This window comes from Rhinoderma darwinii, unplaced genomic scaffold, assembly GCF_050947455.1.
Source record: "Rhinoderma darwinii isolate aRhiDar2 unplaced genomic scaffold, aRhiDar2.hap1 Scaffold_106, whole genome shotgun sequence".
In the NCBI taxonomy this organism is placed as follows: domain Eukaryota; kingdom Metazoa; phylum Chordata; class Amphibia; order Anura; family Rhinodermatidae; genus Rhinoderma; species Rhinoderma darwinii.
This window is the reverse complement of record NW_027461945.1, coordinates 1,912,316-1,937,500: the sequence shown is the minus strand read 5'-3', so window position 1 is coordinate 1,937,500 and position 25,185 is coordinate 1,912,316. Positions and strand designations below refer to the sequence as shown.

The 25,185-nt window shown below is 43.7% G+C and overlaps 1 pseudogene; it reads left to right on the top strand.

Moving 5' to 3' along the window:
- The window catches only part of LOC142698993 (EGF domain-specific O-linked N-acetylglucosamine transferase-like), a 56,253-nt pseudogene extending 32,151 nt beyond the window's left edge, over positions 1-24,102 (top strand).
- The last annotated feature ends 1,083 nt before the right edge of the window (positions 24,103-25,185 follow it).

The window sequence follows — 25,185 nt, the reverse complement described above, 5'->3', positions numbered from 1 at the left end:
GATGAGCAGCAGAAAGACCTTGCAGAGGAGCTACAGTGAGAGGAGGAGAACAAGCAGGGGGTGAGAGCAGCGAGAAGCAGGAGCAGCCAAGGTGTGTGCAGGAGATGAAGGAAGATGAACCTTAAAACAAGGAGCTAACTGGAGATGTTATTGCTAAATATTATTACTCAAAAATGCGTGATCAAATAATGTTCTGCGCTCGAGAAAGAAAAACGTTGCCTGTGCCATTTAAAAATGTGCCGTTTTTTGGTGGATATTTCCCAGATCTCACTTGCGTCAGGAAAAAGAAAGAGAAAATTAGTAAATTTGGACCTAGTGATAAAATTGCATAACCTGGACAAGATTAGGATATTCCGTCCCTTCCGTACGGGTCTGACCTCTGGGACCCAAACAGTCCTGAGAATGAAGGGGCTGCAATGATGATTTAGCTCCTCTGTCCCCTTCACTGTTTCTCCCCTCCTTTGAGCGGGACGGAGAGCTAAATTAGCGCTGCAGCCCTTTCGTTCCTGGGATCTGTGGGGGTCCCATAGGTCCAACCCCCACCAATCATAAAGGGATGGCATATCCCATCATTATCCTATCTCAATTTATAAGCTGGGAATGGCCCTTTAATAGAGATTTTTACATAATATATATATTATTTTTTTTGTTTTATGCACAAATTGCAACTTTTCTATTCCAACTGGTGAAGATCATGAGATTATTTACCCCCTTACGAGTCCTACGATTAATTTTTTTAAACCGCCGTACATTGAGAAGCACAACTTGAAATCTGTTTTTAAGCATTCTGGAGGCTGGAAGATCCTTTTTTATTGTTTGTTTTCCTCTTGCGTTTGAGCTTAATTTGTTTCTTCTGGGATATTGTCCTCATCGAGATTTTGTTACTTATTTAAAAAAAAAAAAGAATCGACAATAAAAGGAGGAGAAGGAATATTTACATTTCTTTTTCTCTCTCTTACAGATTTAAAGAAGACTTTATACAGGAAGGGGAAATGGGAGGACATTGTGACCTTGACTCACAGAAGCTGCTCTCTCAAGGTGATCGCAAGAGCCCCCTGCAGTCTTGGTATGTGTTCTCTTCCCAGTCTTCATAAGTGATGGCATATGTTTAGTAATGACTTGCTGACTGTCAAGGATCTGACCACATGGCCCCACCGATCATGAAAACAAAGGGGCTGAGTAGCAGAACCTCCACGGCGCCTGGAAGGCAGCGCCGCTGTGCAGGGGAAAATCACAACAATCTCCACAAAGAACCGGGGCCGCTTCAATCGAGTAATCGTTGGGGGTTGAAGTGGTCAGATCCCCCTACATCCGCTAATGACCGCATATCCTAGTACTATGCATCTCCTGGTAACATTGCAAAACTCTTTTAGGCCTCACATTTAATAAGAGTTTTACAGCTCTTGGGTCATGACACAGCGGGGCTTTAAATGTGCCCATAAAGGGCAAAAACAGCGGGCATCCTGTGCCAATCCGGGTAGCCCAATGCTCTCAAGCCCTCTTTATGGGCATTTTAGAGAAGAGGTAGAGAACCTCTAGGTACACGGTGCATGTGATCATCAAATATGCCACCATTACCTTGATTTTTATATAGGGGAGTCTCGTCATTGCTCGTCTATGCTGGGCTATTGGACGTCCGATTAAAGGAATTTTCTCTTCTCACTTTATAACATATAACAGAGTCTTGTAATTAAACTCCAGCAATATAAATCACAGTCAGACAACAGAGGCCGTTATTATTGTATTCACACGTCCTACGGACCGAATCGATGGGAGTGTTTGGCGTCTCGCTTTAGCGGGCATTGATTGTGGAAATTGGCAACTGCTACATTAGCGGCTGCAAACAAATATTTATGAAACTAAGAATTACTTTCCATGCGCTCAAAGCATAAAATACCGGAGTCGTGCCGATCTTTGCAAACTGCTTTATTACAGGATTCCCAGCAGAAAAATAATCCTATAAAGTATCACCGCTGGGGTCATGTCGTAGGAAGTTCTTCATTCAGCCTTGGATGACATTTGGGTTTCCTATTGGTCTGTTGATGCCGGTATTGGCTGGCAGCCATGATGGTTTCTAGGACTAATGGCGCTTAAGGGACACGTTTTATAAAGTTGATGATTCCACTGAGACGTATGAAAATCAAATTAATGCGATTCTGGGAATCTCTGAATCTTTTCTGGTTATTTTTCCTTTGTTTATATAAAATAATACATTAGGACGTGGAGTCATGCAAGTTATTTAAGAGACTAAAATATTAACTATACAGGGGACCAGCGACATGATTGTCAATACAATTTTACGGCCTTCAAGATCCCAGCGCACATAACTCCTATAAGGGCCTGTTCACATCACCATTCGCTTTCCGTTCCGGGGTTCCGTCGGAGGTTTCCGTCTTGTGAACCCCGCAACGGAAAGTGAAAGTGAAACCACAGCTTCCGTTTCAGTCACCATTGATATCAATGGTGACGGAAACATCGCTAATGGTCTCCGTTCGTCACCATTCCGGCAGGTTTCCGGTTTTCCGACAGAATCAATAGCGGAGTCGACTGCATATGGCAGTGAGAAATAACTGTTGGCAGCGCCATCACGTCTCTCCCATCCCCCTCAACAGAAAAAATCAAACTGATTTTTTTTTTTAAATGACCTGTGCTGTTGACCAGTTCAATGTGCACTACAGATCCCAGCATGCTCTACTGCCAGAAGGAAATTAATTACATGGGTGTATTTAGACTTTTGAAACCATAACATCTCTATTGGCTCCTCATCGAACAGAGAAGGTGGGAGAAACACACATTGGGTACAATCTGTCCATGCCAATCTATGCACATTTTTATTTTCTAACCTACAACTTGTACAGTGAGAGCTAGAATCTGATTGGATGCCATGGGCAGCACCACTTAGGACCTTGTTGCCATGGACTGCATCACAGAAGCGTCGTCATCCAGTCACGGAATTCTCAGCAGGAACGGTCAGTGCGAGGCAGATATCGAGGAGAGAGGAGCGGCTAAGCACTACTGCGATTATCCCGGCTGGGTTCTTGTTTCTTTTGTTTCTATTTGAATTTTTTTGTTAGTTTGTTTTTTGGATCTACCTTCCAGACCCACACTTCCGAGTGTGTGGAGGAAGAGGTAGCCAGATGGCTGCATCGGGGGCTGGTGGAAAGTTCCAGCCCCGGAGATATCTCCATCGTCCCGGGAAGACCCCGTACAGCCGGGAGCCTGAGAGACATCAGAGGCAGACTGGCTTTTTTGGACGTCTAACGGCAGCATTGAGGATCGTGCCATTTCTTAAAAATCTGTGGAGAACACCAGATAAAGAATCGGGCCGATACCTCAAGCTGAAGACTCCACCACCACCACCACCAACATCTGCAGCCCCCACCTGCTCAGCAATGGAGGAACATCAGGTGCCAAAACCCACCATAACATCAGGTGAGGTCCCGGCCCCTGCCCCATTGCCCAGGAGACCATCTGCCTGGGAGCTGCCACCAACAGCTGCAGTCCCTACCCGTGCAGCAAGGGAGGAACATCCGGTGCCCATACCCACCATACCATCAGGTGAGGACCAGACCACTGCCCCATCTCCCAAGAGACCAACTGCCTGGGAGAAGTTTCTGGCAAGAAAGCCACTAGTCTCTGCCACAAACAGGGGGTCACCAGTAGTGGCTCGAAAATCCAGGGTCCGCAGTGCACCTTATGTGTTACCACCGCGCATTAAAGTGACTGCCAGACAGGTGCATGAGACCCCACTATGGGACACTATGGGTGGTGCATCACGCAGGATGCTGAGAGCCATGCTGAACACGCCATTGGCAGATGATTGCAGGTGCTATGTCAGCGATGAGGGAGACTATGTGCGGTACACCTTCTCCAGAGACACCATCTATCCGGAGAAGGAGTTCCACGGGGAAATTTCATTTCGCTGCAAAAAGATCTAGTGGTGGAGTCTCCTGCAGCGTGCCGGTAACATCAGGGCACTCGCTGCGATTTCATATGATTGATTTTCTGGTTTTGACATTTGGCTTGTTTATTGGACTACTCTTTCTGACTGCCGCCTGCCCTGACCTATGCCTGTTTATTTGACTATGCTTGTTTGCTGCCTGCCCTGACCCCGGCCTGTCCATTGACTACGCTTGTTTGCTGCCTGCCCTGACCTTTGCTTAACCAGCGACTATTCTTCTGCCTGACGATTTGGTACCTTGTGGTCTGTAGATGTGGGTCATTGCCGTGCTACTTTTCAGGGTGATCCCCGCTACATACCTTTAGTGCCCCCCTGCTTTTAAGGCAGACCTGCACTGATGATCCCCCGTTCTCTCACAGAGTGCTAACCATTACACTATGGAACGTGCTTCAGGTCGTAACCCTTAAACCAGACTCCAAGTCTCCCACTAGAACTCCCCACCACTGCCTGGTGTCCCCTTTGTATGTTCCCAAGGATCCTCCTAGCACACGGGTACTTTCAGTGTCCCCTGATTTTCAAGGTTGGCCCGCCCTGATTATCCTTGGTTCCCTCCTGCTGATGCTGCTGATGGACAGTCTGGCCGAGATTCAGAGTGCTAACCATTACACTATGGAACCTGCTTCAGGTCATAATCCCTAAACCAGACTCCAAGTCCCACACCAGAACTCCCCACTACTCCCTAGTGTCCTGCTTAATTGGAGCCGCCATGTCTTGCTGATAAGGGGTGAAGGGATAAATCAATGCCCAGGACAATGGGAAGTTATTTGATTAAAGGGGTATTCCTAATGTAAAGGACCTGAAAAATAATATAATAATAATTAATAATGCTCCCCATGTGCAGGGTGATGTCAAAACCAATGTTGAGAGTGGTACCTGGCGGTTTTAAAAGAATTATGCAGATTTTACCTTTTGCTCCAACTGGGGTCTTGGTCAGAGACCTCCTCTCCCTCTGACAGTCTGTTATCTGATGTAGGAGACTCCCTCATCCCTGCTTGCCTATCACAAACTGTCTTCTGATCCTCACCCATCTGCCAAGTATCATCTGCCAGTGCCTGTACCCTCGGTGTGCTTCACCGTTGTATTCTGGTCCGCTGGGCCAGCCGCTACTCACACCGGGACCACCTCAAGAGGTAGCGACCTGGTAGTCTCCCCGCAGCGAAGTCCAGATCCCCGTACGGGGGTTAAAGGGTGAAGACTGGGGAGGCTACTTAGACAACGCCCTTAGAGGTGGCCCTAAGCCAAACCGGTGGAGTAGCACAGTGGGTCCACAACCCGCTGGTCATAACACTCGCTGCCTCTTCCTCAGATCAATGAGAGATGGAAATGTCCTATATTGGTGTTCTGACTCTTGAAGGGCCCATGCCTATCCCTGGGACAACTTACTCTGGTAATTGACTCTACTCTGGGCCTCAGTACTGCGATAACTACATCTAATAAGATAGAAGAGGCATCCTTTCCCTCTCACAGTATTCCAGCTGATGGAGTAGACTTGTTTATCCCGGAATCCTCTGCTGACTGAGGAGTTCATGAAGCATCTGTTAAGGACGCAACTAGGACAATGTAATAGAAATTGTCGACTCTCTAAAAAAGGAATTGCTCCAATCAGAGACCATTGCCAAATCACAGAATGAACTGATTAATAAAAATGAGGAAATGGAGAAAAACAATTCTGGACATAGGAGACCGATCCATTCTCAACCACAATTGACTTTGAGGAATCCTGGATTTGGTCTCTAAGTCACCGACTTCATGAGATTTCTGCCTCCAGATGTCTCCACCGTAGAGAAAACACTGGCCCCAAAGCTGAAAAATCTTCCCCCAGAGTTGGATGACTTTACACAATCTCATCATCACATCGAGATCATTGCCTACAAATGGAGATTCCCATCAAACTAGTAATGTCCAAAAACATCCATCATTATGTCTTCACAACACGGCCTGCAGCTCTGAAAGTCTGAGAGAAATGGAAACTCCTGTTCCATCACCACCGAGATCCTCCGTCACCACCAACATAAAAGAAGAATCCCGGAAACTCAATCATGAATGGACTATAGCTGGACGGGGATGGTAAGTCTAAATACTCACTGCTTTCCCTGATGATCATTTAGGATGTGCTAATACTCGTTACATGATGTCTCTGCAGGATTCTGTCGTCTGAATACAAGTTCACATGACCACTCTCATTGTTTTACCTTGACCTTTTAGGCTGTATTCACACGTTGCAGTCATGTCACTGTTTTTCCAAGACTCCATTGCAAATATGCTTTTTTTTTTTTTTTTTTTTGCAAAACCCCTGTGTTCTTGCACGTAGTGCAAACTGCAGAAAAAAATCTGTGATATGACCGCAATGTATGACATCCCCTTTAAGACTATCAAACATTCCTCCTTGGTACTGCCGCTGATCTGCAGATGTCTGTATTCTTTGGTTATCTATTTATTATATTTCAATATTAATCTTCAGATTGTCGCTGGTAGAAGATGGCGGCAAGTACAGATAAATAAATGCTAGTCTTCTACGCAGCCTCTAGTTAGTTAGTTAGTTAGTTAGCTAGTTATACCTGTTTCTTGGAAAGCTGAGTGACTACTAATATTACCAGTATTAAAATTCCCATAACAGTTGGGTCCCAAACGGCAAATGTGTCTCATCATCGAGCATTACAGGGGAAGAAGTGTAGAACATGGCAGATTTACCTTTCAGGAGTTTGGGAAAGCTGGGTGACATGCCAGTTAAGATTTGTAATGGAGATCTTATTGGTTATGGCCGAGCTTTCTGTTTTATAATAATAATCTACAGAATGTTGGTTTTGGTCTCCTCCGCTCAGGGTTTATAAGATTCCTGATTGAACTTGCTCTGAAATGTTGTGAATATTTCTGGTTTCTTGTAATTCCAGGTTTGCGGAGCTGCAGACATTCGGCTCCCTGACGTTCAGACCCATAGAAGATGGACATTGTGACGTCGTCGTCGAGAGGCCGACGTATATCATGAAGTTAGATGCAGGTAATGTGTACATCTGATTAGGATTGTCACGACTCGCGATACCAGAATTTGGACTTCGATACCGATACTTTGTGTAGTGTTGCGACTCTTGATACCAAAACGATACTTTGCCAACTGTAATAAAAAAAAAAAAAGTTCCATTCACTGATGTGAGGCACGGGGTGTGAAGAATTTTGAACCTCCATGTGCCGCACATTAAGTATTTCACATTACTTCAATTTTTTACTTTTTTAAACTTTAATGTACTGGCATATATCTATCTATATACCAGTACATTAGCCTGTGTACTGATGGGTATGACCTAACAACTGCCTGTTTACTAAGTATGCCCTAACAACAGGAATATACGGTCAGACAGCCTTGGTGTCCTTCAATGGACCCTGGATTGTCTGCCCATATATGGTATGTCCCTCAAGCATCACAGGGATTCCCTGTGACGCAATCCACGGGGCATCCCCCTTCTCGTTTTCCCCTTCAATGCTGCGGTCAGCTTCGATCACAGCATTCAAGGGAATAGCATCGCAGATCAGAAATTTCTCTGATCTCTGGCAATAGAGCGGGGCTGCGGCTGTGTAATACAGAAATTGCACCGCTCCTGACATCAAGTGTACGCACAGTCAGCATGAGGTGATGCGACCAGCTAATGAGCGGCGGCGCCGGGACTGAAGACCGAATTAGGGGGTGTTTTGCAGTGCGCCCGCCATGTTCTCTGTATTCAGTGCCGGCGCTCATTAGTGCAGCTCTGGCCGCATGCTGACCCCACGTGCACACTTGTCAGGAGCGGGGCAATGGCTGTATTACACGTGTATTACACAGCCGCAGCCCTGCTATGACTACATTTATGTGAAATAACGTGTAGCACACGGACCCATTGATTTCAATGGGGCTATTCAGACATGCCTAAATTTTCACACCGCGAGTGTCCGTTGCGTGGAACTCCCTGCTTGTCCTATATTGGTCCGTGTTTGCAGAACTTGTCACCTATTAATGTCTATGAGTGCATGAAAACCACGAACAGCACACGACATCCGTGTTCTGTCCGTGTTTCACAAATCAATTACATAGAAATACTGATGCCAATACGCAACGCACACAGACATGAAATGTAGAAAAAACGCTGCGTTTTTAACGTGCACCAATCGGACACGCTCATCTGAATGTAGCCTTAGGCTCATTCACATATCCTTGTCCTTTTATATGGCTGCAATAAACTGACTGCATACAGATGGCTTCCATGGGCAGTCCGTTTTTTTTTTTTTTTTTTCACGGACTCCTAGACCAGAATGGGTGAGACCGATCTGCAAATACTGACCGGGATAGGACCTGCCCTGAGTTTTTCAGATTGAGAACGCGGATCCCTGAAAAAAACAGATAGCACACTGAAGAAATTAACTGATGTGTGCATGAGCCCTAAGGCCCTGTTCACACAAAGATTTTTGGCGCTGATTTTGATGAGGAAACCGCATAGCAATCAGCGCCAAAAAACTGCAGAAATCGCCCCCGATGATTTCAATGGAAGGCAGAGCGTTTTTTTCCCGAGCAGCTTTTGGCCGCTCACGGGTTTAAAAAGAGCAGCATGTCCTTTCTTGCCACGGTTCCGCCTCTGACCTCCCATTGAAATCAAAGGGAGGCAGAAAAATTCTGCAGCGTTAGATTCCGAGAAAACCGCGTCAAAAAAGCGCAGGCAGGTCAAGATCTGCCTCAAAAACACAGATTTTTTTTCTGCCTGCAAAAAACTGTGTGAACAGGGCCTACGGTTTCTTCCATGTAGCATCTCAACAATCTCCGGGTACTTGCTGTTCTCGGTAGGGGGGAAATGGGATGCGCCAAATGTTTACTGCACTCCAATCCCTTTATTTATATTCTAGGAAGGATTTTTAGAAGTGTAGTTCACAAGTCTTATGTAGCCTGGGAGGCGGCTGGCAGGGCATGTGCCAGGGGGTGCTAACCATTTACGAGGCTAGGGCAGAAAACGGAATGTTTGCCCCAGATGAAGAACAGCCGAGGTTATGTCTAGTGACCGCACAGTCACGGCCTGTGAATAAATCTGTCTAAAACATAATACAGTCAAATTCCTGTAATCCGCCATCTGATAATCTAGAAAGTCTGATCATCCTGCCCTTGTTTCCGGCACAGAGCTGCAGAATAACGAGGAATCTGACAAGACTGGACTGGTTAAAAGACATGGACACGGCTGCTAGGAGTTCATTGTTTCCTTTATTCAGCCCTGGAAATGAGTTTTTTATATTATTGTGTGACTGTCCAATAATCCAGAATGTCTGATAATCCGGTTTTGTTGATTTTTATATGTTCACAGGAAGAGATGGTAGATTTTAGGAAGCAAATGTGAGTTTATTGTTACTAATATTTGAATTATTTTATTTTTCGTTGTTCCCAGGTGTAAATCTCTATCACCACTTCTGGGATTTTGTCAATCTCTATATTACACAACATATTAACAACTCCTTCAGCACCGACGTCCATATTGTCATGTGGGACACAGTAAGTATTTTTTTTTTTCTTTCTTAAAGGGGTATGTGTTATAAAATTGGAGGCGGTGGGGTCCCTTTGTTGACTCTCCCCCTCCTCTGTTGGTCTGAATGTAGCAGTACTGTAACCTGTCATACGTGGATATCCATAGCTTGGCATTGCCAGCATGGAAACTTATCCTCTTTGGACAATTCCTTTTTGTTACAGGACCCTCCAGCAATCATCTGTGAACCTGATGCCAAGTGTTCATTTCCCCTGCAGCGCCACCACAGGGGAAATGAAGCATTACATGCTGCCTATTGAAATCAGTGGGCTCTCTCTGTAATGCCAGGACACTCTTTGTAGTAGTTCTGGCTTGTGCTCTGAAAAGGAGCCCTGCCCGAATAAAACAGAATTCCCTCTTTGGGGATTTGAGATTGAGTTTTCTCCAGACTACCCCTTTAACTTCATAACATTGCTGGTTGCACACGCCCTAGTACAGGGGTCAGCACTCCAGCTATTGTGAAACTACAACTCCCAACATGCACTGGCAGCCAAAGACTTTATTATTATTCTATCCACATGCTGTCAGGCCATGCTGGGAATTGTAGTTCTACAACAGCTGGAGTTCAGAAGGATGATGACCCCCATTTTCTATGCCTATCCCTCACAGACACCGAGAATGTGCAGCTGCATCCCCCTCCTCTTCCTCCGCTATTTCTTCTATTTTCTGTATTCCTGCAAATATTTTGAGGACTTTTACATTTTCTGAACATATACAGAGAGCCTGCAGGCAGGGAAGGGAACTGTGAGGGGGGGGGAGGGGACATGTTACTTTCCACTAATAAGATGTATTACAAAGTTTCATATATTCACATGAACTACGGATTAGTACAAAAACATTATCACGATAGATACACTTTAATTAGTGTATAATAAAAAGTTCTACTTTCTAAGGTCAACTTTATAATATATTTTGTGTTTCAACTCCTCTCTATTTTCAAAATCCCTGCTCACTGTCAGTGAATGGAAACATTCTTATCCCGATCGTGTCTCGCTGACCCAGGTGCACGGTTTGGTTTCCATTACTGTCGGCCAAGACGTGGCCTCTTTATAGAGACTTTTGAAGCTGGAGTTTTCTGTTACCACCTGCAGCACTGACCCAGTCATACACAACCTCGGGGACAGATCTGCTTATTCTTGGGCGTGAGAACAGGAAGCAAATTCTTCTATATTTTTACGGCGCTAATATAGGTGCGTACGACATGCGTGAAAAGCACGCGCATCACACACGCGTATATTACGCTCGTGTACATAATAGACTTGAGTTCAATTTAACCTTTTGAAGCCTTTCCTTTTTCATTTTTACATTTTTCTAATACACTGTCAGTGCGTCAGTCTTCACTGTTGTTTTAGCATTCTATTCATAAATATGAAAATTATTGACACTGTTCATGGCATGAAAAATAATCATAAAACCTGCTGTCTGTTTGTAGGGAACTCCTTAGTTTAAGAGAAGTGCAAAAATCGATGCTGATTTCATAATCTTTATAGGGTATGAAGCTCCATTTTTCCTGTTGCAGAGCAAAAAATCTCAGATTTCTGTTCACACAGCTATGGGGTTATATATGATACATTTCGGTCTTCTGCAGCCACCACTAGGGTGAGTTTGTTAAAGATCTATTTATTATGCAATTTAATAGTAGGTGTATGTAGGGAGCGCCCCCTAGTGGTGGCTGCAGGCACACATAATTTTACTGTTTAAAGGATAACTACACGTTCAACAAACTTCTGACATGTAAGAAGTTTTGATTGATAGGGGACTCAGCACTGAGAACCCCACCAATCGCTAAAACGAAGCAGCTGAAGCGCTCATGTGAGCGCTGTGTCACTTGGTTTCTGTTCGGCTCTTTCCGGAAAGCTGTTGTATCGGAGTACGGGCTCATAGACTTCCGGAAAAAGCTGAACAGAAATGAATCGGCTGAGCGCTCCGTTTTACCGATTTGGTGGGGGTCTCAGTGCATGTACCCCCACCAATCAAAACATGTGACATGTCAGAAGTTTATTGAACATTTAGTTACACTTTAACTCTATGGCTGTGTGAAGGTAAGTTAAAGGGGTTGTATTCAATTGAATTAGAGCAGAGTTGCAGTACTGCAGCACGGCCACTATAGCCACGGAGCCATCTGCTTCTGACACCGGCCACTGCACAACATCTGGCGCCCGGAGGCAGCCTGGACAGCTGATAGGTGCGGTGTCGGACCCCCACCGATCATATGATGATAACCTATCCTGTGGATAGGTCATCAGTATGAAAAAACACCCCGTTCCTGGACAACCCCTTTAACGATTTGGGGCTCTTTATAAGAAAAATAAAAAAACGTAGTCCTAAACCCTATAAAATAAATAACCAAATAAATCAGCACAGAATTATAGACATATAAAATAAAAATAAATCCTACACTTTAATCAGCGTCTTCCATTTTAAGAGCTGCTTGTATCTATTGTTCAATTTCTTGGCCCCTTGAGAAGTGATCAGAAAGTGATGACCAGTCCTGCTTATCTTTATTACTATCCTCCCTTCACAGCTCCCAAAATAAATGGTTCAGGGTGGAGATGACCTTCCAGAGCCAGCGATCTCTACACAAAGAGCGCTATTTTTCATTCCGCAATAGAATTGAAAAATGATTTACCAAAGCCAGAGGTCGGCGCACCCCTTCCAGCGTTCACTTGTCGATCAGCAGTTGCACTTGGTCCCATAGGGTTTGGGTGCATTCATGGGCCGTCTAGCGGGATAGGTAATCGGCTTATCTTCCCTGGGCAGATGGTTCTGCTTTCTAAAAGGAAATTGTCCCCGGCAACCTGTCGTGTTCTGGGCCAGACTGTGTCAAAGGAGAAAATCCTGATTTATAATCCACTGTAATCTCCTCAACCATTGAGATGTGAAGCTCCACGGAGACTGAACAATTCTCTGTGTCCGGGATCACAATGACCACATTATCATCTGCCCCTGACCATCTACTCCCTCTAATACGGTCTAGTTCAAGGCTGATAAGTGACGGTTCTGTGTTGCTTTTTTATTTGACATATCACAATCATTCATCTGGTATTATAAAAATGTCCCCCCCCCCCAGCTTGACCGCCACTCTATTTAAAATCCTCAAGGGTTCGGACCACCGTTCTCTCAATCGGTTGGGAATCCCGGCGTTGGGGCCCCCAGTGATCTGACAATTCTCATCTATCCTATGGATAGGTAATAATTGTCAATTCTGGGAATACCACTTTAATTGAGATGCTCTGAATATTCTTATAGCTGGCATAGTGTCTTAGGGTATGTTCACACACAAACTCAAAAACGTCTGAAAATACGGAGCTGTTTTCAAGGGAAAACAGCTCCTGATTTTCAGACGTTTTTTAAGCCACTCGCGATTTTCGCTGCGTTTTTCACGGCCGTTTTTGGAGCTGTTTTCAATAGAGTCAATGAAAAAACGCTCCAAAAACGTCCCAAGAAGTGTCCTGCACTCCTTTTGACGAGCCGTTATTTTACGCTCCGTGTTTTGACAGCAACGCATAAAATAAAACGCCCGAATTACATCTGAAACCACTGCGTGTGAACATACCCTTAGAAGTCCAACACACTGAAATGTAATGGGTTGTATGGACTGTATTATAGTCCAGAGCTGCATTCACGATTCTGCTAATTGTCAATGGAATGAGTCAACAAGCTTGTCGACAGACCCACCCCTGAGGGTATGTGCACACACACTAATTACGTCCGCAATTGACGGACGTATTTAGGCCGCAAGTACCGGACCGAACACATTGCAGGGAGCCGGGCTCCTAGCATCATAGTTATGTACGACGCTAGGAGTCCCTGCCTCGCTGCCGGACAACTGTCCCGTACTGAAAACATGATTACAGTACGGGACAGTTGTCCTACAGCGAGGCAGGTACTCCTAGCATCGTACATAAGTATGATCCTAGGAGCCCGGCTCCCTGCACTGTGTTCGGTCCGGTACTTGCGGCCGAAATACGTCCGTCAATTACGGACGTAATTAGTGTGTGTGCACATACCCTGACAGTTTAGCTCCTATAATACAATGGAGCAGTTAGTCTTCTCTACATCAGATCCTGGTATAAGATGACTCTTCCCAGAGTGTAAATCACTATAGGCTCTACAGCAATCTCTGTGCAGACACTGAGCTGACAAGTGGTAGTCTGCAGAATTATGAATGCAGCTCTGGACTATAATACAGGTTGTAATTCAGATTGGCTGGACTTCAGAATTTAGCATATCCTATTTTCCTGAAAAGTTTATGGATTTGGATTAGGATCTTTGCCAATGTGCCTTCTGAGAGGCTTCTGACAGAGATCAGCATTGACTCCGCTGGTTATTCTATACAGTACAGAGGTGCCTCTTACTTCCTGAGTGAAATTGCGTCCCCTACTTTCCAAATTGAAGATGAGAAGATTCAGGGATGTCTGCCAAGTTCCCTGCAGTCAGAGAAGGGTCCTGTCTGAGGTGAACTTCTCATCTTGCCGCATGGATGGTGCACCCCTGTCTGCACAGTAATTATTCAGCAGAGGTTTTGGTGCAATGTAGAGAATTTGGGATTAGATGCCTTTGTACTAAACACTAAATATGTTTTTTTCTGCAGAGCTTCTATGGCTATGGCGATTTGTTCAGCGAGACGTGGAAAGCTTTTACAGATTACGAAGTTACACACTTGAAAACGTACGATTCTAAACGGGTAAGATGTTCCAAATGTATTTCTCTTTGTTGTTTTATCATTTTTAAAGTTTTTTTTGTTTTATAGTTTATTGTTGTTTTAATGAAAAGTTTGGTAACTTTATAATATACTTGCTGCTTCAGTTCTTCCCCATTTTTTTTTAAGATCCCTGCTTACTGTCAGTGAATAGGAATATTCTCGTTTACATCCAAAAGCTGAAACCTCATGGTATGTAACTGACACAGGTGCAGGGCTATTTCATTGTACCAGAGCTTTCTCTTGTAATAAGCCATCCTGCTGTGCCATCTAGATGTGATCATAACAGGTTTTCAGCCTCTGGATGTTTACTGTTTTCATTCACTGAAAGCAAGGAAAGACCATGAAAATGAAGAAGAATTGAAATACAAAGTACTGTAGAAAGTTGCTGATTTTCAGCAGGAAGACAGCAGAGAACGTTAAAAAATGCCACAGTGATCAGGCCATGGAGGGTCCGGACAAAACAGAAATGTTAAATTACCATTCCAAGGATATCCTACTATTTTGAGTTTACAGCTCCTATTCAGTCCTATGTGTCTCCATGGTTACAGGCTACAAGTAAACGCTCTGTAGTTGGATCCTGCAGTCATATTGCAATCCATCTGTCCCCTACTTGCTTGCATATACTTGGCAGGAACAGCAAGAAGTAGGGGACAGTTATTTGCAGGATCTGACAGCACATTGTTTGTTTGTAGTCTGTAACCATGGAAACACAATTCTTCATTGGAGCTGTAGATCCAAAACATTAGGAGATTTTAAATCAAGACTATTTGCAATGTTAATTCATTTTTTATTTTGCATGCAATGGGGGAAATTAATATTAATGGTTACAAAGGTGGACAAGTGACTGTTTTTAATTTAAAGGGGAAGTGCTCTATAATCACGAGCATGCGTGACTGCCAGTAATGTGTGTTATCTGTATTTTGCACTAAAAAATTGCAACTGCTCCAATTGGGAATGGTGATGTATAAAACAAAGTTAGGGCATGACCACACGTGGCGGATTTCCTCCGCAACTGTCCGCATCAATGCCGCACAGAATCTGCGTTGCAGATTCTGCTGCGGATCTGCACAAAATGTGCAGTAAATTGATGCGGACTAGCTGCTGCGGACTGCGGGAAAAGTGCTTCCCTTCTCTCTATCAGTGCAGGATATCAGTGCAGGATAGAGAGAAGGGACAGCACTTTCCCTAGTGAAAGTAAACGAATTTCATACTTACCGGCCGTTGTCTTGGTGACGCGTCCCTCTTTCGGCATCCAGCCCGACCTCCCTGGATGATGCGCCAGTCCATGTGACCGCTGCAGCCTGTGCTTGGCCTGTGATTGGCTGCAGCCGTCACTTAGACTGAAACGTCATCCTGGGAGGCCGGACTGGAGACAGAAGCAGGGAGTTCTCGGTAAGTATGAACTTATATTTTTTTACAGGTTGCTGTATATTGGGATCGGTAGTCACTGTCCCGGGTGCAGAAACAGTTACTGCCGATCGCTTAACTCTTTCAGCACCCTGGACAGTGACTATTTACAGACGTCTCCTAGCAACGCTCCCGTCATTACGGGAGCCCCATTGACTTCCTCAGTCTGGCTGTAGACCTAGAAATACATAGGTCCAGCCAGAATGAAGAAATGTCATGTAAAAAAAGCAAGACGCATCCGCAGCACACATAACATGTGCATGACAGCTGCGGACTTCATTGCGGAATTTAGAATCTCCATTGAAGTCAATGGAGAAATTCCGCCATGAGTCCGCCACTGCTCCGCAACAGACAGAGCATGCTGCGGACACCAAATTCCGCTCCGCAGCCTATGCTCCGCAGCGGAATGTTACGCATCGTCTAAACGAACACTTCTAAATAGAAGTGGAAGTCAATGCAGAAACGGCTCCGCTGCGGATTAACGCTGCGGAGTGTCCGCAGCGGAATTTAAGTGAAATTCCGCCACGTGTGAACCCAGCCTTAGACTTGGGGGTCATTAGTCATGTTTTTCTGGACATATTTGGTAATATCCCCTTTTGTATTTATGTTCCTTTAAGGTCTGCTTTAAGGACGCTGTGTTTGTGCTACTGCCCAGAATGAGATACGGGTTATTTTACAACACGCCGCTGGTAAGCTCGTTATCCGGAGATGTGACGGGTGACAGAAGAAGTATTGTTTGCAGACAGGAGATGCGTGCTTTATTAGTGCAGTCAATTTCAGCGCTTTTTCTTTCTCTAGATCTCAAATTGCCGCAGCACGGGATTGTTCAGAGCGTTTTCACAACATGTGCTTTTCCGGCTGAATATTTCCCAGGAAACTTTAAAGGTGCGCTATAAATCAACATGAGGGTTTGTTCCCGGGCACAGTTCATTACAGTCATATATATATATATATTTTTTCTTTTTTAAAGCCTTCTGTAGGGATAAAGTAGAGCGCCACCATTCTCGTAAATTATACAATTATTCATAGCCTGCCAACAATATATGGAGTACTTTTTCTTTTGTCAGACTGTTCAGGAACATATAACGTTAGATGGGAGGCCGGAGACTATAAAAGAGGTGCTGTCCTTATTGCTGCATTCCTCTATTGAAGCGAATGGGCCATCAGGCCTTGTACCCACTTTTATGCCCTTATTTGCATAGCCCTCGGTGCAATAAAAATGGAATAAGAGTCGGTAACTTCTAAACTGATGCAACATGAAAGCCAGTCTGGTTACAAGCTGATCCAATGATTTCTTCCAGTGCAGTCTTCGGCATACCTGACCCCTACTGGTGGGTATTGAGGAAGGCACTTGAAGTGGGGAAAAGCATAAAGATTACATATACAAGATTAGAAAATAATGGCTGCTATTAAAACAGCGCCATCTTGTCCACAGGCTGTGTCTGGTATTGCAGCTCATTCAAGTTCATGGAGCTGAAGTGCAATACCAGGCACAGCCCATAGACGAGTGGTGTTTTTTTTTTTTGTCTTGCAAAAAATGTCATTTGACCCCAACGTGTGAATAGATCCATTATTAACTGATTTACTTTCATTTTGGCTCTAGGAGGAGAACATTCGAGTCACCATTCTTATACGCAGCACAGAGTTTCAAAAAATACTGAACTTAGATGAGGTAATCATTACCTTTCTGTGGGTGGCGATGCCCTGGGGTCATTTCTAACCACAGACGCTTCGTCTTTGCTCTGTGATCATCGGAAATAACATTGTGGCAACGAGTCTCCCAGGAAATCCGTAAAATACAAATTAGCCAAATGGATAATAACGCTAAACATATTTCTAACTGATGTTCTCCCTCAGCTGGTCCATGCCTTGAAGTCTGTCCCACTCTTTCAAGTCACTGTGGTGGATTCCAAATATAGGTACGTAATATTATGTTTATAATATCCGAGAACGAGCTGATAATGCTTATCCAAGGTGAAATACACTGCGGGACGAATCCTAAATGAGGCCACGTGATCTGGAACCCCATATGTGAATAATAGATGGTCGGTCCGTTGATTAAAGGTGAAGTTTCATGAGGACATTAGGGCATCTAGACTTCATAGGGGGGGCACTTTGGACCCCTTCTATGAGCCAGAGCCGGCCCGTCTATGTATTACGTGGTCGGCCACTCATTTTAATGGCGGCCATGTAATACTACATTTTCCCGGCAGAGACCCCTGTAGGGGAAATATCTGTCCGGATGCCGATAGCCGCAGATCACTGGGGGTTTCTAAATCTGTTGCCGTACAGCAGGTTTTTCACCAGGATTTTTATATATTTTGTTGCATTAAAGGGATATTTCTACAGAACACATTTATAGCATATCCATAGGACAACATATAATTGGCCGCTTACAGACCTGCGACCGACTACAATGTGGAAATCCGTGCACATTCACAGCCCCATTCTCCCTGCAGTGGCCAGTTCGCTCCGACACGTAAACTGAGACCATGGGATCCCATTCTCCTAACAGCTGGGGCTCCAAGAAGTGGGGTGTAGTCCTATGGATATGCCATAAATGTATCTTATTGAAATACCCATTGAATTCACCTTCAAGGGCCTGCTGTAGGGATTGCCAGGGTCCCAGTGGTCAAACCTCCACCAATCAGTAAGTACTACTTTACTGAGACTGCTATTTGCAAGAAAACACCTTACAGGATAGGTGATAATTTTCTCATCGCTGGGGGCTCCACCGAACACTCGTTCTTCCTCACTGCTGAACCGCAGGAGGACATTAAATGTAGCGGTGGTCGAACATGCGCTGCCGCTCTATTCAAAGTCTATGGGAATGACCGAAACAGCCGAGTACAGCTGTTCCCATTATTCTCATAGACCGTGAATGAAGCGGCAGGCGCATGCTCGATCGCTGATCCATTCAAGCTCATCCTCACTGAAGGGGGTGCGGTGAGGAGGATCTATGGGTCTAGGACCCCCGTTTTCATGATTGAAGAGGTTCCTAGCAGTGGTGCCCCCAGCGATCAGAAAATCGTCACCTGACCTGTGGATAGGTGATCATTTATGATTCTGGGTAAACACAATAAGACCGTAAAGGACAAGTTTTATTAATTACCGTTATCAGGACATTGGTTCCTTCAGTCATAACAGATTGAGCACTATACAGTGAATGTCCGCCCTTCAACCATTTTGTTATTGTAATCTAAACAGGTCCAAAATGATGCTGATTATTTCTTAAAGAGTAACTAAACGTTCAACAAACTTCTCACATGTCATAGTAACACATCAGAAGTTTTGATTGGTTGGGTGTCTGAGCACTGAGACCCCCACCAATCGCTAAAATGAAGCAGCAGAAGCGCTAAGCAGGTTCATTTCTGTTTGGCTTTTTCCGGAAAGCCGATGTAGCGGTGTACGGGCTCATAGACTTTCTATTGAGTCTGTACACCGCTACATCGATTTCCAGAAAGAGCCGAACAGACATGAAGGGGCTGAACGCTGACACGAGAACTTCTGCCGCTTCGTTTTAGCGATTGGTGGGGGTCTCAGTGCTCGGACCCCCACCAATCAAAACTTCTGACATGTCACTATGACATGTCAGAAGTTTGAGCATTTACTTACCCTTTAATATATATTAATGGTGTTTTTTCTGATACAGAGCTCCAAATCCCCTGCAAAGACATCATATTTCTTTATTTTCACTTTCTTTTTCATTTTAAATTCTTTATTAAATATCAATAAAAGAAAACAAACATTATCGTATCCAGTACTTACAGACACCATGACACTTTAACAAGTTGTGTAGACAACTCCTTCAGACAACATATCATTTCGACTGCGCTATTGATGCTGCCAAAAAAACGGAAACCTTAAGGAACGGAGACAAACGGAAACCATTAGCAACGGAAGCGTTACCATTGAAATCACTGGTAAGGCTAACGGAAAGCTATGGTTTCCGTCTGGTTTCCGTTTGTGGGTTCTCCTGACGGAAAGGTTTGACGGAACCACGAATGGAACCCCGAGGCAGATGTGAACGAAGCCTCACTTCAATGGAGGTTTACTGCAATACCAGACACAACCTATGGCCAGGTGTGGCGCTATTTCTGGGAAAAAGCAGCCATGATTTTCTAATCCTGTATAACCCCTCTCTGTCTATGTAGCAATTTGAAGTTCTAAAAGGCAATGTATTGATAGTTCTCTCCATAACTGCAAACCCTTCATTGTATGTTTCTCTAGATCTCTTGGATTCCTTGAACAGCTGAAGATCACACATAACTCTGACATATTTATTGGGCTTCACGGGCCGGACTGACTCATTTACTCTTTTTACCAAACTGGGCAGTTATATTTGAGCTGTAAGTCATTTTCTGTGTTCTCATGTGTAATATGGTTGCCTCTCCTAGAATGTCTTCTCCTTTTGCATTAGGAAATTGCATGACTAGCAATTCCTTCATATATTGTTATTGTCATCGTCTTCTATTCGGGTGAGGGGCCCTGTGCTGCAAATACAGGGAGTGTGAGTCCCTGAAGGGTCCTGATTGGATTGCACCAGTTTGTAAAGGGAGAGTTTTCCATAACAACATTATATTTAAGAATTACTATGTGTGTCTGACTGCAGAAAGTCGGCCTTCATTGCTATACTAGACAATCCTTAATGTCTATTGCGCAACAACTAGTGGCGTACCTACTGTAGAGGCAGACCCTATGACCACGCTAACGGGCCCATGGTAAAAGAGGGCCCGGAACTGAACAACTTCTACGGCTTCCTTTAAAACACTGTCTCAGTGTTTACTTGCAGCCACCACTAGGGGGAGCTCACTGCATATAGATTTATACAACTCCCATTGAGTTCAATACATATACAGTGAGCTCCCCCTAGTGGCGGTAGGGGAAGCAGGGAATTTGGAGTTTGTGAAAAGCAGAGCCCCAACCCCTATTTTCAAAAGAACAGTGAACATTAACTTAAAAAAATAAATAGTTGGAGCTTTCAGTAGGGGGGAGGGAATTCTGAATTTAGATATGGGGCACTATATGGTTTCTGTGTATGCCCCTGATGATGACATTATACTAATGGTCCTGTTGGTGCAAATGTTTCAGCAGTACAGCTTTTAGAGCTAGTTTTTTTTTTTTTAGCAAGCGTGCTGATCTGTCCATATATTCACATTTCTAGAAATGGCCTACCATGACGACACAGAATGGAATTTTCAATAAATATTTATAGACTTTAAAAATAAAAGCTAAGTTCTTTTCCCACGAGTCAGTTGTGCAAGGTCAGCTCGGCATTCACGCAGCCCATATCTGTATGTGGATTATCAGAATCTGCCTATACCAGCGTCCATTGATCACAATGACAATGTCCCAGATCCATTAGTACATGTGCACCTCTGACTTGGTGTATTAGTAATCTTACCCTATTCATCTTATTTTAAGGGCACTTCAGAACAGAAGGGTTATATCAAATATTTAGAATAGGCATGATGAGAATTTTACATGTTGTATTGATACACATAGCATTTAATATACAAGACAAAACGTATAGAACCGCTAATTTTGAGAATTTTAGGAAGATTGCAGGACCAACCTTTGCCATTATGTATTTGTATCGAAATTCATGCACGGTAAACACATGGCATTGCAGTATAATAGCCATTTTTGTTTTTGCAAAACTCATTCAGTGGGTGCGTGGCATAACTAATGCACCTCCAGCATACGTTGCGCTGTGCGCCCTCTAGAGGGGTGAATGGGTAAAATGTTGCCTTTAGATTCAGGCATGTTAGTAGCGAATAATGCAGAGTACAAGTGTGAACAGGGCAGATAATAGTTTTGTCTTCTACCATATTATTGCATGTGTTTACCCTGCAGGGGGCGCCGTTGCGTAGAATACTGTACATGTGTGATCTTCTTTCCCTAGGTATAATTGTCAGGATGAGAGGTGTTACTTGGACTTGGCTCGACTTCGAGGAATTCACTACATCACATGGGAGAAAGCAGATAAAATTTTCCCCCAGGACAAGGTAAGTCCTGCTCACGATACCAGGGGTATTACCCGATCAGAGGGTTTACATTAAAAATGACTCATTTAGCCAGCTGAGGTCTTGTTAAGGGCTGATATACCATAGAGAGAGCCTAAGCAGCTGCTATGGGGCCCTAAGAGAAAGGGGGCCCTGGGTTGGTTGGTCCCATCTCTTCGCTACTGGGTGTCGAGAACCTGTGTAGGACTCCCCTCTCCAGAGGAACTGAATTTTCAGCAGCAGGAGAGTGGGCATTGGCCCAAGTGTCATGGAAAGGATGTGGAGGGGAAACAAACTGTTCTTTTTGTCCTGGGTGGCAAAACCAGCACCATATTAAGGGCCCATTTCGATCTTTGCTATGGGGTCTGCTTTCTTCTATGTTTCATTGACAACATTTTTGCTGCTCATGACCATGGACAAATATTTTTTTATCTCCTGCAAGTAAATGACGGTTTCTATTGTAGGACAGCATGCAGAGATCTTAAAACCGGGAGAAACTGATACATAAAGTATATTGGAAAATTATATAATTTTTCATTATACAAAGAATAAGGGTCAGTTCACACGTTGCGTAAATACTGTGGGTTTTCTGCAACAGAATTCGTTGCGGAAAATCCACAGCGTAATACGGTTGCGGCAAAGTGGATGAGATTTAAACAAATCTTTCCGCTGTGTCACTTTACGCAGCGTATTCGCCCTGTGTGAACTCAGCCTAAAATTTATTTGCAGAAACCGAATACCCCTTTTTAATTTTTGAGTAGTGATTTTACGAGAATATTCGGACATAAAGCCCTCGCTGTTGTGTGTTACTCCCCGCACGTTCACATGGTGTCGCTCTTGACTCTTTCCATTCACACTTTTTTTTGTTAGTTTATATTGTTCTCTCCCATTATTAGGCTTCTTCCATTGAGTTGTGACACATTGCAGGCTGTGGCAGGATCAAAAGTAAATTAATTGGTCATTAGTTCAACCTGTCAATAATTCTCCCCCGTGTCCCGTGTAGAAAAAAAAAAATATCAATATGTCCTGGGGGCTTTAAATGAAAGTTGTTTTCTGTAACCAGAATTACCTAATTAACTTGTCCTTCAATGGAGAGAATAACGTGCCCGAGAATGACAAAGCTTGTTATGCCGTCTAATTAAGGGACATCACCCGACTTTGGGAGAACACCCAAAATTCACCAATTACGCCTTCGATGTTGCGGAATTTTTCCGGCTGGTCAGCACTGCGGCAGAGTACGTGTCTCGTCATCCTGAGTGGCCGCTCCGAAGAGGCGGTGATCGTAAAAAGAAGGAATTACCTCGAAGAATATGTCCTCGGTTCTATTTTATAACATAATAAATTATTTATTTATTATAAAAAAGTTTTTTTAATTATAATTGTTGGAATTTGGTGAGTTTGAAGTAAATGCATTAAATCCATTTTAGCTTCTATTTACCAGTTTTTATCATTTTCTTTTATTTTTTTGCTCCCCTCACGTTCATTCATCCAGAACAGGCAGTATTGTACATGCGTTATTTTCTACACAAGCCGAAATCCAACATGCATCAGTAAAATTCATAACCATTTTCCTAAAGTACAGCAGATAGGTTAAAAAAATCCACTTACCTATAAGTTGTAACTAAAGGGATTGTCTCCTCTCGACAACCAATCCCCATTTTGCCTATTAGGCCCTATTGACGTCATAGAGGGATGGTACCCTGCTCGAGACCCCTTATATGATCTAGAACAGAGAGCTTCTGACAAGCTGACTGACCCAGTCATCCATGTATCACAAGGAAGGCCATTCATTTGATTGGCTAGATGTAATACTTAATTTCACCTGTAGTGGCCGCTGCCGGGGAAGTGAGCAGCCGACGTTAACCTCTCTTAGCAAAATCTGCTACGTGTCGGGGAGCCAGACCCACTCTCATAGTAATGAGACGACACAACCCCTTTAAATATTTTGTGCTAGATTTACCATTGGTCCTGTATCATCCAGTGGCTTTAGAACCATTGAGAGATATGGGCACATGACCACGACCGTTGTGTTTATCTGCCCCATAGGATTTAATAAGGGGGAGGGGTGCCTTTTTTTTATATTTTTTTAAGGTTTCTATTCAGAAAAAAACTATATTAAAAAAAAAATCTTCCAATTTCATGTTTTTAACAAGTCCTGGATTCAGCTCTGTCCGATAATATATACGTATAGCTAAAAAAAACACTTATGGGAGGCTGGTTATATGATTATTATTGGTCGATTTTGTAATAAAAAATAATAAATCATGTTTTTATTAAGTGGAAATCATTTTGTAAAATGAAAAAACTTCCTAAAAAAGTGATTGTTTTGTAAGACATCTTTGTGAATAAAGCATGATTAAATGGTAACAAAAACGTCATAGTGACGTGTCAGAAGTTTTGATGGGTGGGGGTCTGAGCACAGAGCCCCCCACCGATTGCTAAAATGAAGCGGCAGAAGTGCTACGGTGAGTTCTGAGCTGCTTCGTTTCTGATTGGCTTTTCTCGGAAAGCCAAGCAGTTGGTGTACGGCCTCATAGACTTTCTATTGTGACCGTACACCAATTTCTCATCTTGCCGACAAAAGCCGATCAGAAACTAAGTGGCTCAGCGCTCACCCGAGCGCTTCTGCCGCTTCATTTAAGTGATCGGTGGGGGGCTCAGACCCCACTGATCAAAATTTCTGACTTGTCACTATGACATGTCGGAAGTTTTTTGAAAGTTTAGTTAGCTTTTGATATATCTCGTACTTTTGCTCAATGAACTGGTGTCACGTCAAGATCTGACTAAGTCCTCATGCACATGGCACTATCAAAAGTGTATAGCAAACCCTTAAAGATCCCTTTGGCACCTCTCCTGCACAACAAGGCCACCGTCCACCCGCAAGCAGGGAACGGAAACATCTCCATTCAAGTGAAGTGGACTGTGCTCCACCGTTTAGGAAGTGATGGCCTATCCTATCCCTATTTTTAATGCTTTTTAACATAAAGTTTTTATTTTCTTTGTTTACACCTCAAATTTTTCCATCCATGTTAAAAAAAAAATGAAAAAAATTTCATAGAATGGAAGGATCCCAGACCATAAGGAGGGATCCACATGGGATTATAGTCATCCCTTATGTGGATTTCTTATGATTTTGGCGGGAATTTTCCCGCCAATTTTGCTGTTCTCTGGTCAGATATGCCCAGGGTAGCAACAGCTGGCTATTGGATGCTGCTGGGGTCTCATGTGACCCAGCAACAAGGGAAGATCTTCCCTGGTACCCAGTAACCGGTAGGTCATTGGGCTTCTTTTGCTCATGTGACCTACCTGTTTGGGTTTAAATTGTGGCTTGTACCAAACCCGCAGCCTAAAGAAGGCGATACTTGGAAGCACCACGCCTATCCTCCCTTATGTTATATATTTGTTATGTCACGGCTTTTTATTAGACTGGGGGTAAAATCAGTCTTTGAAGTAGATTGTTTTATGGATTGATTTTATGTCTGAGTTATATGATGTGTGTTTTATATTTATATATATATATGTAATTTTATAAAATGTTTTCCTTTTTATAACGTTTTAATTAATAAAGAAGGCCAT